Below are 14,595 nucleotides of genomic sequence, written 5' to 3'. Positions count from 1 at the left end.
GCATGAAGTTAATTTTCTCAGACCCACAAAAAATGAGCTTGATCCCAGAAAAATAGAAGTGGGCATGATTGCAAGTTTAAATTCAAACTCATTTGATTGTAAATCAAATGGGTGTGAACTAGGACATGGTAAAAGGAAGGTCCAAAAATGTTGGGAATTTTGGTGGAGATTTGAAAAGTGATGAAACAAAATATGGGAATAGTTGAGGCCAAGGGTTTAGATAGAAAGGCATGGGATTCGTTTGCAATTGTGTTATAGTTAATTCCAAAACAATGGAATATTATTTTTATAGCTCCCTAATAATATTGGGAGGATATATGTTATAAAGAGAAATCACCATGTGCATTTCCCTCGATTTAAATGGACCGAAGATCCATACAATTTTATTTAGATGAGTTTGTAAAATGGTTGCATGATGACATGATGCAATGCAAATGATGCAAAGAGATGAGATGCATGACATGAACAAAATGCAAAACAACAGACAAAACCCAACCACGAAGGGAATAACATATCACATCTCCAGAAAAGGCAAGAGTTGGAGTTACGGATATGGAAAGTTGCATCCGGGGTGTTACAACACTCCACCACTACGAGAGGATCTCGTCCCGAGATCTAGGATGGCACCGGAGAGAAACAGAAGAGGAAGAGAAGAGGTAAAACTAAGTTGCTTCTTCGACAAAAGAGTGAAACCAAAGAACCTCTAGAGGTTGAAAACTTGAAAGGATAACACAAAAGAGTTGAACGAAATTGAGAGCAGTCTAGTAGAAAAGAGAAACAAGGAACACCATGTTAACGTTGGAGGTTGCAAAGCTGTGAATGACGAGCACAATGAACAAGAAGGAATTGAAACCACTCTGGTTGAAACGAGATAAGAATGAATAAGAATAATATAATTTTGGCAGCACTCCTACTATAAATGGAAGGAATTGAACATGAACTTGAGAAGATGGGATGATACTTGATGAAATCAACAACACACTGCCTCCGGAACTATTGAAAGAATGGCACAAGGGGTAAGAAAGATTTCAGACAGCACTCGGTTTAGAAGGGGGCAAAACTTGATAAGATGAAAGAACTTGAAGAGATGACACAACACTCCGGTTAAATGGATAAGCATGAAAAGAACACGATCCTCACAATTCGAGATGATGAGTGAAAAGAGCAACATCACAATGCCTCCGGAAGAAAGAATAGAAGATAGATCATTGGAATAACAGAATGTAGGAGAAAAGCCAACTTCTGCCACAAATGAGCTTGGAAAGCACGCTTCCAAGAAGGTTATAACAGAGTTGTTGCAAAACCAACAACGAAAAGAATAATCTTGTAGTGGGCTTATGGAAAACATCTCAAGACTATGAGATGACAACCGGCCACTAATGGAAACCATTGATTGGTTGAGATCCAAGAAGATAAGAGAAACTTCTTTCACCAAGAGGATAACTGGAGAACTTGGGTCATTGAATAGCACCACAATTAGCAACATTCCTTCGGGAAGGCTTTTAGGTGAAATCTTTACCAAGACAACTCCAACGAAGAAGTTGATTGGTCGAAAAGATCTCTTGAACGAAGAGAAAATGATGGATTTAAAATACCTCATTCCTGACAACATATGAATCATGAAACATGAAGGAAATTGTCAAGAGTGACATAACACCACCTCAAAAGATAAAGTAGAAAGAATTGCACTTTGGATGCAAGATGAAGAATGCTTGAACTCCTCAAAACAAAACATGTGTTGTGCACCATGTTTATTTTAGAGTATAGCTTGGCGGATCATAACTTTGAGAGAAAACTTGAAGAACAATTGAAGAATGAAAAGAATCGTTGATGAACCACCATGTAGAGGCTCCATGAAGAACTCTGGTAATAAAAGGATGATAGAAAGGAAGAGAAGTTGAAAGAACAAGGTGAAGCCTTGCAATGATTAGATGGAGCTTTGCGACGATATAACCAAGAAAACTTGGAACTCCGGAAACGAAAAGATGAAACATCTCGAACCGAGAAAAATGACATGATGAACAACTCTGGAAAGAACAAACTAGATCACTTGGATGAAACAATAATAAGAATTACGTAATGCGTATCCTTCACCAATTTAAATTGATGACAAGCAACAGATTTGGCATACTACTTATTCTCATTGAAAAAGGATTAAGAGAGATATAGCATAAACTTGAGAAGGTCTTCATGAACCACCGGTAGGATTGAAAAGAATGAATGAATTTATATGATAAACAAAGAAAAAGAATCTTGAACGAACCACCGTAAGAATTGAAAATGAAAGTAGCAAAGGCACAATTCACCGGGAAGAATTGGAAAACAAATGAAGATACTTGAGGGGATTTAGATACATGAGAACAAAGAGATCCCAAACTGAATAAAGGATATTAGAACGACTCACCGGGAAGAATTAGAAGAACCAATATGCTAGAGGGGATTTAGATGCAAAAGAACAAAGAGATCATGAGCTGATTAAAGAACACTTGAACGAAGCATCGGAAGAATATTGAGATGAACGAAGGGCACGGATATAGAATAATTTGAGAACGAATCTGAAAACTTGGAACGAAGAAATATTCCAAAAAGATGGCCTCGGGGTGATCAAGAGGGAAAGCAACTCCTGAAATACTCCGGATGGATGAAAAAGAATTGCACGACTAGAAACAATTTGATAGGATACCATCGAGCTAGCACCGCGAATCTTTGGGAGAACGGACAAGATTTTAAGAGAAATCCTTCTTCGTTCTTCAAATGTTGAGAATGATGATGAGAACCACCATGAATTGTTGGGATACTCCGGGAGAATTAAAAGAGGAAAGGTTGAACCAACGATGAAAATAATTTGGAAGCGATCTTGGAGAAGGAATATGACTGATGATAATTCATTCTTACGTCAAACTTCGAAAAGAATTTGGGAATAGCTCCGGAAAAGTTAGAAGAGTCGGGTAAGATCTTGGAAAAAGACCTGTGGGTTAGGGCCCACTCAAGAGAAACACCGTTGAAATGATTTAAAGAGATATTTCATCGGTTGAATTAAATGGCTTGAATGAGATAAGAGCCTCAAAATAACTTGAACGGATTGAGAATGGAAACACGAATCTTCTGAGATATCTTCAACACTCTGGATATGAATTGGGAGAGGTGAATAAATAAGAGAGCCTTGGATAAAAAATTCACATGGGAAGATATGTGAAACAAAAAGGAAGAGATATGATCAACATCAAAGCTTGAATTGAATCCACCGGAGAAGAAACAACAATGAAGGATGATGACCTTGAAACTGTTGAGCATATTCATGGGAAATCACCGGATAAGAACATTGAAAGAAAAGAATGAAGAGACTTCCCACAAATAAAAGGATACATGATTAAGAAATCTGAGTCCTTGAAGAAAAAGGGTGGGAGGGTGGGAAAACAAAGGCAACTTGGGATGGATGAAACAAACACCATTGAGAAAACTTAGAATTGATCTTGCGGATGGGGAGAATGATGGGATCATCTCGAAGAGAAGCGCACCGGTTGGAAAAGAATTAACATGACAACCTCAATGATCAAAAAGGATTAGTATTCACATAGCAATATGAGAACACCGTTTAGGAAAGGTATGGATTCAACATTTGACTTCGAAGCAACTCGAATACCACAAATAAAACAAAACAAAGGATTTGGCTTGCAGAATAAGCCGGAACAAATACATATGATAGAGATTTACCCAATCCCATACCATGCATCTGTCGGAAAGATATTCTAGGAGCTACTTGAATTCCCACCTATAAACTCCCGAAACTTTCTGGTTATGCAATCTGGTGTTGGGGATACAGGGGAAGCAATATATCTCACCCAAACTAACAATCCCTACATCCAGCTGTATCCATCCGTCAACACATAACCAAGAAAACTCCGGAAATCGTGTACCTCAACCTTCGAAAAGCATCCGTTATATGAGCTATGGCAATACTCCCGAACTCCCCAGTACTGGGTGGCGTCGAGGTTATCTCACCAACAACTGCATAAAAGAGATTTTCGATGTCGGCAAAACTCAGGTATTCCAGAACTGCAACGATAAAATTATGACGACAACACCTCGGAGCTCAACTCCCCGGGACACTGCCACAACCCCTAAATGTCAGGAGGCACCAAGAACAATGTTCTCGTCATAAGAATATCGGAACGATCCCAAGATACCCGCGTGATCCTAAAAAAATTTAGTGAAATTTGAGGAGAGGAAAGACAAAACATCTACGTCGAGAGTCCTCACCAGAGCGACAAAGGGGCTGGGGACTAAAAAGAATCCTACTCTCCGATATATATAATCCTAAGACTCAAAATAGTTTTCTTCTAGACTCAACAATGGCCAACAATCAAGGGGGCTCCTATGGTCGGTCGAGGCTCTGATACCAACTTGTCACGCCCAAGATGCGACCCTATCCTAAAGGAACTCGAAGGTCCCACCAAGGATAGAAGCGCATCTTGAAGACACTTTTGCAAGGTGGATATCATTACATCAACATTACATAATAGATGGGGATACATACAAAAGGCATACAATGCCACACGAATAGAACATCATCTTACATAAGAGCACCATCCGACTACGGATGAAACACAAACAGAAACTCAAACGACATCCACCCTGCTAGCCCAGGCTGCCGACCTGGAACCTATCCCCTGATCGAAGAAGAAGCAGATGAAGAACTCCAAGACAAGCAAGCATCGCTCTCGCGTCAAGAACATCACATAACCTGTACCTGCAACTGTTGTTGTAGTAATCTGTGAGCCACGAGGACTCAGCAATCCCATTACCATGGGTATCAAGACTAGCAAAGCTTAATGGGAAAGGAAGGGGTAAAGTGATGAGGTTGCAGCAGCGACTAAGCATGTATGGTGGCTAACATATGCAAATAAGAGCGAGAAGAGAAGCAAAGGAACGGTCGTCAGCTAGTAATGATCAAGAGGTGATCCTGAGCTCCTACTTACGTCAGTCATAACACAGAAACCGTGTTCACTTCCCGGACTCCGCCGAGAAGAGACCATCACGGCTACAGACGTGGTTGATGCGTTTTAAATTCGGATCTGGTGTCAAGTTATCTACAACCGGACATTAACAAATTCCCATCTGCCACATAACCGCGGGCACGGCTCTTGAAAGTTTATACCCTGTAGGGGTGTCCCAACTTAGCCCATGATAAGCTCTCGCGATCAACGAAGGATATACCTTCTCCCAGGAAGACCCGATCAGTCTCGAAATCCCGGTTTACAAGACATTTCGACAATGGTAAAACAAGACCAGCAAAGCCACCCGATGCACTGACAATCCCGATAGGAGCTGCACATATCTCGTTCTCAGGGCAACACCGGATGAGACATCCTACGAGTAAAACCAGACCTCGAGTTTCCCCGAGGGGGCCCCGCAGTCTACTCGGTTCGGACCACCACTTAGACAAGCACTGGCCCGGGGGGCTAAAATAAAGATGACCCTCGGGCTCCGGAAACCCAAGGGGAAAAGGGCTAGGTGAGGCAAATGGTAAAACCAAGGTTGGGCCTTGCTGGAGGAGTTTTATTCAAAGCAAACTGTCAAGGGGGTCCCATAAATCACCCAACCGCGTAAGGAACGCAAAATCCGGGAACATAACACCGGTATGACGGAAACTAGGGCGGCAAGAGTGGAACAAAACACTAGGCATAAGGCCGAGTCTTCCACCCTTTACCAACTATATAGATGCATTAATTAAATAAGAGATATTGTGATATCCCAATCATAATCCTGTCCACCATGGAGCAATCTTCAAACTTCACCTGCAACTAACAACGCTATAAGAGGGGCTGAGCAAAGCGGTAACATAGCCAAGCAACAGTTTGCTAGGAAGGGTGAAAAGGTTAGAGGCTTACATGGCAGTTTGGGAGGCATGAGCAACAAGAGATAGGTAGCGCGGCAAAGCGATAGAACGAAGCAACTAGCATAGCAATGATAGTAGTGAGATCCAGGATAGCGGTCATCTTGCCTGAAATCCCGCTAGGAAGAAGAACGAGTCCATGAAGAAGACTAACGGGAGTAGTCGAATGAATCCTCACAATCGCAACATGACCGGAACTAGGAAGCAACACTGGAAAGAAACAAACAACATGGTAAACAACCAAGCATAAACATGGCATAATGCACAATCAAGTATGATGCATGTCCGGTTAAATGTTGGTTAACATGGCAAGAGGTGAAGCATAATTAAACTAACTATTTAGGCAAGTTTAAATGAGGTCGGAAACATCAAACAACAATTCTGATAAGTCCTCATGTTATTTAGCAATTTAATGCAACAACAATTTTGAACATTTTAATTGTTGTTATCATGATGCGGATGACATATGCAAGTTTTAAGCAATTTTATGAAAATGTTGACATGAGCATGTTATGAAGCATTTGGTCACCATGGCGGAACGAAAGGGATGCCACGGCAACGACAGCGAAAATGGTGCCACGGCAGCATTCCGATGATCCGACAACTTAATGAGATACTGGTACAAAAGAGCAAATGTGCGCAACATGCAAGAGATGGGGAGTGATCCCGGATACCGGGTGTCCCACATCACGGTGGCATGGCAAACGAGGAACGTGCAAAGACAATTCGATCATGGTGCAAAACTTGAGCATCTCATACAATGCACAAGCATTCGGTCCACGGCGGTCGTTCTCGGCGGTTATACCTTCGAAGCGTGCATTTCGGGGCGGTTCAAAATCGTCGAGGGAAGTAGTCGTTCACGGGACGTAGAGGAAGTAGTCGTACATGTTTCGTAGTTGTACACACTCCGTAGATGTTCGGGGTCACGTCAAGGAACTTGACGTCCACGGGGTCTTCGAGGTCGACGGTAGTGGTACACACGTCGTCGTGGAAGTAGTGGTTCATGTTTTGAAGAGGAACTTGACGAATCCGACGTCTCCGGGGGCGACGGTAGTGGAACTTGGTGCTTGCGCTGCATGGATCCTTGGCGACGGTAGTGGTACACGCATGTAGACGAACTTGACGAGTCATCGTCATCCTGGTACTTGGCAAATCCCACAGCGGCTGTAGAGGTACACTTGGCGGTCTTGGGTCTACATGATTTGGATGCATTCGGGGACGTCTCAGTCAGTCAACGTAGAGGCCGTGTAGGTGAACTTGTTGGTCTTGATGACCCGAAACGAAGCAACACGAGGGCCTCGGGTGGGCAGCAGCAAGGAAGCGATGGTGGAGGTCAGCGGCAGGAAGCAGGCATGGGGCTCATCTGGTTCCCGGCCAGGTCCAGGCCGGTGGGACTCCATGGGGCGGCGGCCATGGCATTCCTGATAGACGGGTGAGGGAGGAGCAAGGCGGCGGCAAACTTGGAGCTCGGGGACGAGGCCCCGAAGGCGAGGCAGGGAAACAGTGGCCTGGTGGCACTCCGGCGAACTTGGCCGCAGGGACGGTCGTGGTCACGCGAGGAGAAGTAGGGCAGGCGGGAAGGCTTGTGGTGGCCTTGGTGATTCCAGCGACGGCAGCAGCAAGGGCGGGGCGAGGTCGGCGCTACGGCGCAGCTCGACGACGACAAGGCAGCAGAGGGACGCGGGCAGGAGGTGAAGAAGACGGCACGGTAGCGGGGCGATGGGGATGGACGGAGGAGATGGGCTCGCTGGCCAGAACGACGGCACGGCGACAGAGGAATGGGTGGCCGGAGGCGCGGCCGGTCGCCGGCAGTGGCGCGCGGGAGGAAAAGAGAGGCCATGGATCGGGCATGAGGAGCTCCTCTCCCTTGGCTCGATGCGTGCTTATGTGTGTGGCGGCGGGCGGAGGGAACGAGAAGGAGAGATAACGAGCAGGGGGCACGAGCTAGGGTTAGATAGGGGCTGATGGGCCTAGCAGATGGACCTAAATGGCCTGCTGGCTGCTGGGCTCTCTCTCGATTTCAAAGAAATAGAAGCTTGGAAGAAATGCCGAGAGAGGTTGGAGTGGAGTTTGGGCATGAAGTTAATTTTCTCAGACCCACAAAAAATGAGCTTGATCCCAGAAAAATAGAAGTGGGCATGATTGCAAGTTTAAATTCAAACTCATTTGATTATAAATCAAACGGGTTTGAACTAGGACATGGTAAAAGGAAGGTCCAAAAATGTTGGGAATTTTGGTGGAGATTTGAAAAGTGATGAAACAAAATATGGGAATAGTTGAGGCCAAGGGTTTAGATAGAAAGGCATGGGATTCGTTTGCAATTGTGTTATAGTTAATTCCAAAACAATGGAATATTATTTTTATAGCTCCCTAATAATATTGGGAGGATATATGTTATAAAGAGAAATCACCATGTGCATTTCCCTCGATTTAAATGGACCGAAGATCCATACAATTTTATTTAGATGATTTTGTAAAAGGGTTGCATGATGACATGATGCAATGCAAATGATGCAAAGAGATGAGATGCATGACATGAACAAAATGTAAAACAACAGACAAAACTGAACCACGAAGGGAATAACACATCACATCTCCAGAAAAGGCAAGAGTTGGAGTTATGGATATGGAAAGTTGCATCCGGGGTGTTACAGCTAGCGGGAGAGAGGTAGGAAGGGCCTCGGGTTAACCTTGCCTTTTTCCACATTTCCTTCATGTGGGCCGCTTGCGCGTGAAGGGGGACCTCTAAGCACCACGACTCAGGATCCTCACTAGTCTTGTAGCCCCTTGCCCCTTGGCTTTTTCCAGGCATCACAACTTGACATTCCAATAGCGGCTGAGGCATGCACGGGGTTGCGCCCTGCCGACGCAAAGCATAAAGGCAAGCATAAATGAAAGCAAGGACGAAAGGGAAGCTACCGAGTTCAAATAGTTATTATAGGCATCGAATGTATCACAAATTCAAACAAAGTCTTACGCATCCACGCGGCACAATCAGTTGTTGTAGGATAAACTCTAGGAAGAAGGGTTGTCGCCGCCATCACCGTCGTTGCCACCACCTGCCTCAGCCTGAGCAGATTCACCATGGATGTCGCAGGTGAACTTCCCGAGCAGCGCGGCCACATTGCCATCCATGACTTCTGCCATTCCGCGCGGGACTCGCGAGGGACAAGGCCTATCACTATGCCGAAGTCAAAGTCGGGGTCGCGGAGGTAAAGAAGGTTGAAAACATGCCTCGCTGCCACAGAGATGAGGTCACGACACTCCTCCTCCAGGATGACGTCCGCCTGTTGGGCGATGCTTTTCAGATCCGCAGCAAGCTTGGAGGAGAGCTCTGCGTAGCCGTCTTTGGTGGTCGCGAGCGGAGCTTCGAATCCTTCCTTGTAGATGGACTTTAGCGCTTGGCGAGCACTGGGCTCAAGATAAGAGAAGGCGATGCAGTCCACTACCGCCTTTGCATTGGTGTCGGCAAGGATCTTCCTCTCCCTGGCATCCAGCTGAGCATTTACCTCGGAGACATGCTCGGTGTAGGCCTTTTGGGCTTCGGTCACCTCCTGCTGCGACTTGCCTAGGCGCTCATGCTCTGCGGCCTGCTCGACACCCACCTTCGTAAGCGCGGAGTCGTAGTCTGCAAGCTTTGCCTCGCGAGCCTTGAGGTCATCCTCCAGCTACTGGAGTTGCTGTGTGCGCGTGGCCTATTCCTCCTGAAGCGCCTTCAGGCTGGCCTCCGCCTTGCTGCCACGCTAGGTGGCCACCACTACTTTAGCCAGCGCGTCGTCACGAGCCGCCCTTGCGTTGGTGGCTTCTTCCTTACTTTCCGCAGCGGCGACCTCGGCTTGGGTCCAGGCCTCCTTGGTTGCCATCTGAACCTAGAGCCACGCTGAGATGAGGCCCATATGCTCCCCGGTGAGGCATCTGTCAGCATCTCAGAGATCCACCCTGAACCAGTTGAGCATTGCGCAAGCGTCGGCCAGGGCCCCGTGCCTGATCAGGGCACCGCAGTTCACAAGTGCGAGGACTTGATGAGGGAGCGGCGCCGACGCGCTAGCTGGGACCCCGACTGACGAGGTCTTGGCACGATCTACTTCGAGCGCAGGCGCTTCGGGTCCTTCCCCATGCTTGGCATTCGCGGCACGGCATGGGCGACTGCAACCTTGGCCAGCTGAGCCCCGATGGTTAGTGCCGCTTGAGGCCGTGCCGCGGCGTGCCCTGAGTCGAGTTCGGTCGGCGTGGGTGAGGTGTCGGTCCCCTGGCCATGGTAGGAGCTGCCTCGACTGTGAAAGGGGGCGCTGCGTAACTAGTCGTTGTGTCCTTGTTGGCCGGCCCTCCCGGTGGTGTTGGTGAAGTGCCATGAGGAGATAGGGCGGCCAGATGCCTAGACGCAATGGTGCCCGTGCGCCAGTGAACGGCACAGGGCCGACGTTGCATGGCCCCGCGCCCGCCGGAGCTGTGGCCAAGTGCCGAAACCACCTTCAGGGCCAAAGGCACATTCACAAGGATGGTCTTCTTCTTCCTCCACCTCTCCGTGCCATCGCCCCTGTTCGGCACGATGAGGGGCTATATAAATGAACGGACTACAAGTGTGCAAATAGAAGGTAAAGCAAGGATACTTACTTGTCTAGCACAGCCCACTTCCTCTTCTTCTCCTCCTCGGAGGCTGATGCGCCCCCATCCTTCCTCCGCGTGGCCTTCGCCTCGCCCTGAGGGCCGTCGGAGTGACCCTCGACGGGGCCCGCTATGGCACCACCGTCCGTAGGGGTGACGGGGACCCCTGAGGGGCCTTAGCTAGTGAAACCATAGTCGCTTCGGTGGAGGCCGCCATGATTGTTGGCCGCGCATCCTTAGGGGCAAGGCCCGTTTCCTTGACCGCCCTGGTGGCGCATGGGAGCCTTCAGGAGGGGACGTTACCACCCCCTCGCCTGGGGCTGCCCTGCCAGATGCCCGCACAATCGGGGGAGCAGACTCCGCCCTCCTGGGTGACCTGACGGGATCTAGGGAATTTGTGGTCGGGAGCTCGTCAGTATTGTCATCATCCTTGAGGCCGAGGAGGAGTTGGCGCTGCGATGGTGGGGACGCCCTCCCGAGGTCGTCCTCCTCCGTTCCCTCCGAATCCTCACGGTCGTCACTATCATAGGAGGACAGCACCGGGCGAATCAAGGTGGTGACGCGGCTCAAGCCCCCACTCATTGAAGCTAGGCATGGCTGCTACCAGGTCCTCCATGTCGTGGCGGCTATACACCAGGGCGGCGGCCTTGGGAATGTCCCCTGGATATAGCCGAGCAAGGTGAACTAGGCCATGTCTGGCTCCTCGCCTATTAGGCCGGGGACCTGCAGCCTCATCGTGTCCCCCGCGCCTTCATACTCCCGCAAGGGCTTTGAATGTGATTGGAGCAGCACAAGGTGCTGCACCAGGAACTCCTTCACGATCATCGCCCCGTCAATAGCTTTGCTTCCATATGTGAAGTTGTCTTCTTCAGGACGAGTTTTGCTTGGGGGTCGGTGAGCTTTGCGGAGCCCCACTTAGGGGACTGCTCGGGCAGCACCTCCAGAAGCGCCAGCCGCGAGTCGATGCCGCGAGCATCCAGGAAGATCGAGCGCTGCCAAAAACCTTCCACCTTCTTCCCGGCCTTCAAGAGCATGTTTTTGCTGAGCACGTCGACAAAGGAGATGCATGCAGATTGCTGGGTCCGAGCGGTACACCGCAAGGTGAAGAAGTGGCGGAAGAGCGCCATCGAGGGCCTCACACCCACGAAAGCCTCGCAGTAGAAGCCAAAGACAAACAAGGGAAGAATGAGGTTGGGCCAAAGGTGAAGGGCGCGGATTTTGTAGTGCTCGAAGATGGCGTAGAAGAACTCGTAGGAGGGCGGAACCAACCCAGCAAAGACGTTGTGGAGGAAGATGTGGTAGATGGACCCCGCCAGACTGCTCCACGCCACGGAGCTGGGCCAAATCTGGGTGGCACCCCATTCATTGCAGTCGCCGACCGTCAGCGAGAGCACCGGATTGAGGTCCTCCTCCTTAGCGATGGTGAAGGGTGAGAGCACCGACACAAGCGAGGAGGAGCTCGCGACGGGGGCTGCGGACTTTGCTTTCCCAACAGGTGCCATTCGCAAGGTCGATGACACCGACGTGGGAGAAGGGAAGGCGGCGGTATATCTGGATCTAGGGGAGCCTCATGCGAGAGAAAGGGGATCACGGCAGTATAAGGAAATGCGAGACGAGGAGGATCACTGATGGCCCCGCGGCATGTGCGAGGCTTTTTGTCAGCCAGAGCACTTGCCGAGGCGTTGTGGGGAAGTGGGGGCATCCCATGTCCAGTCGTGCACCACACATCGAGCCTGGCCCACAGGCGGTTGGGGCCCTCGTCGCTTCGCCCTCCCTTCTTCACCTTTACCTTGGAGCAAGGCCGAGCGTGTCGCAGGCCCGGGGGCTATTGTCAGGCTGTGGGACTGGGGGTACCCAGGCCCGTCTGCCAACGTCCCAGCGCATGGCTCCACCAACGGCCCGGCGGGGCCCAACATCAAGACTTCACGAGCAAGACCCTCGCGAGGGCCCCTGCCTCGCAAGGCGAACTACATCAAGACCCCCTAAGGAGCGGCCTCCCGAGGATGCCTCCTGAGTGGCGTACATCTCTAGGCTCGTGCCCCACCTCACGAGGCGCATGGTGACGTGAGCCAGATGAACAAAGCTAGGAGGGCGCCAACGGGCGCAGGCGAGGACAGTTTCCTCTTTAGTGCTAAAGAGGCAAGAACGAACACGGGTTCCCAAGGAATTCTCCAAAGGTTGCCATTCCAGTGCAACAAGACCAAGACCACAGGCTCGGCAGTATGGAGGTCATCACCGAGCCCACCTACGCGTTACGGCCAGAAGCGTTGCAGGCGAAGACCACCTTTACACATGATAGGTTGTACTACTTTTCCCCTTCAAAATTGGCCACTATGGTATCCCTTCCCGCCTCAGCCATGAGGGAAGAGGACCGGGGCCAGTATAAGTATAGGCTAGTCTCCGCTGTAGAGGACCAAGTCGAACCCTGAGCCCTCTCGAGGTAGTTCATCCCTGTACTAGTTGACACTCACCCTCCTCGCGAGGCAATCCATCACAAAGTAGGAGTAGGGTTTAAAACCGCAAGGTGGCCCGAACCTGGGTAAATGATCGTGTCCCATTCTTCTTCCCGTTTGCTCGAGCATGACGGAGCTAAGCCGTGAGGCGGTGAGCAGCAAGCCATAGCCTAGCGAAGTACTTCATGCACACCCTAGCGAAGACCTGCGCCACCATCGATGAGTGTCTTGGTGATGGCCACGTTGCTGATGGCTAGAGTACACAGCAGGGGGGCGACACCCACGGCCTTCGTGGACTTGGGGTGGTCACTAGTGTCGAAGGCGATCGGGAACTCGGAGCACCTGAGGCGGCTGGCGGACTCGGGCGTCGGGAGGGCCACGTTCACCTCACCAGAGAACTCCTTGAAGTGGCGGTTGGATGGAGGGGGCCTGGGCCCCGCCAAGGATGCAGGCCACCTAGCGGGGTTCTTGGTAGCCCCCAGCATTATCGCTGAGAGGAGGGTCGTTTGCATGCGGCGGGACGGGAATGGCCTTAGGGATAGGCCTGCCACGGCTAGTTCAGCAAGCCCTAATGGTTGTTGTCGTCGGTGTCGTTGTTGTTGTTGTCGCCCCAGCAGCCACCTCTGTTGTTGCCATCACGGCCCTTGCCACGCTCCTTGCGGACGCCTCTAGAAGGTTAAAGAACCACGAGCGTGCGACGTCCTTGAGGGCCATGGAGAACCAGTTCGTTATGACTTGGTCATCTCCCTTCACAGCCTGGATATTGATGGTGTAGAGCAGGAGGAACTCTGTGGGGTCGGCACTGGCATCATAGCATGGCGGAAGCTCGGGCTTGAACTTGTCGGACCACGCCACGCGGTATAACTCGGGAGTGAGGGCCAGGTAGACCCCATTAGTGATGGTGCCGCCGGCCATAGCCGCACAGTTCTGGCGCCCAGCTGTGGCAACATCGTGGATGACGCAATCCTGGCGGATGTGCTACTTCTCGAGGATCACGCGCGCATCCAGGGGCATGCGGTGAACAATCTGTCAGCTGTTATCGAAGCTGGCCAGCGCGAATGAGCCATGGGATAGCTCCGGAGCGCGTGTTGCATGCCACCTTTCGGCCACGTCATGGCCCGGAGGAGTGGGGAGGCGCGTCGCACCCTGCCCACTCGGCGCATAATGGAGGAGCAGGCAGGGAGCAAGATGACACTCGGCTATTGCACGACATCGACGAGCTCGGTGACGCGGCCGAGCTAGGCGTCGTAGCCGTCCTCGGTAGAACGATAGCACAACAGCTCCTGTGCCATGAGAAGTAAGGCGTGCGGAGCAGGAGGGTCGCGATGTGCGAGCAAGGAGGCGGTGGAGGAGTGGCCACGCGCCTGCTCTTTCACTGACGGGTAGACAGAGAAGCCACCCGCTCTCCCACGCGCTCGGTGGCGGCGCAAGGGCGTTGTCCAGGGGTACCACGGGCAGCGGGCGCCTCGTGGACCCTGGCGGCAGTCCGGCGTGCGGCACGTTCCCAATGAGCAGCGTCGTCGTCCATGTCGATGTCAGGGTCGAAGGTGCAAAGACGCGAAGTCCCCCTATCGTGCGCGCCAAATGTCGGAGTCTGTGATCTATCCAAGAAACTCTCCAAGAACTAAGGTTCGAACTCTG

This window comes from Triticum dicoccoides, chromosome 4B (genome assembly GCF_002162155.2).
Source record: "Triticum dicoccoides isolate Atlit2015 ecotype Zavitan chromosome 4B, WEW_v2.0, whole genome shotgun sequence".
Classification (NCBI taxonomy): domain Eukaryota; kingdom Viridiplantae; phylum Streptophyta; class Magnoliopsida; order Poales; family Poaceae; genus Triticum; species Triticum dicoccoides.
The sequence above is the reverse complement of the archived record's forward strand: the minus strand, read 5'-3'. Positions refer to the sequence as shown.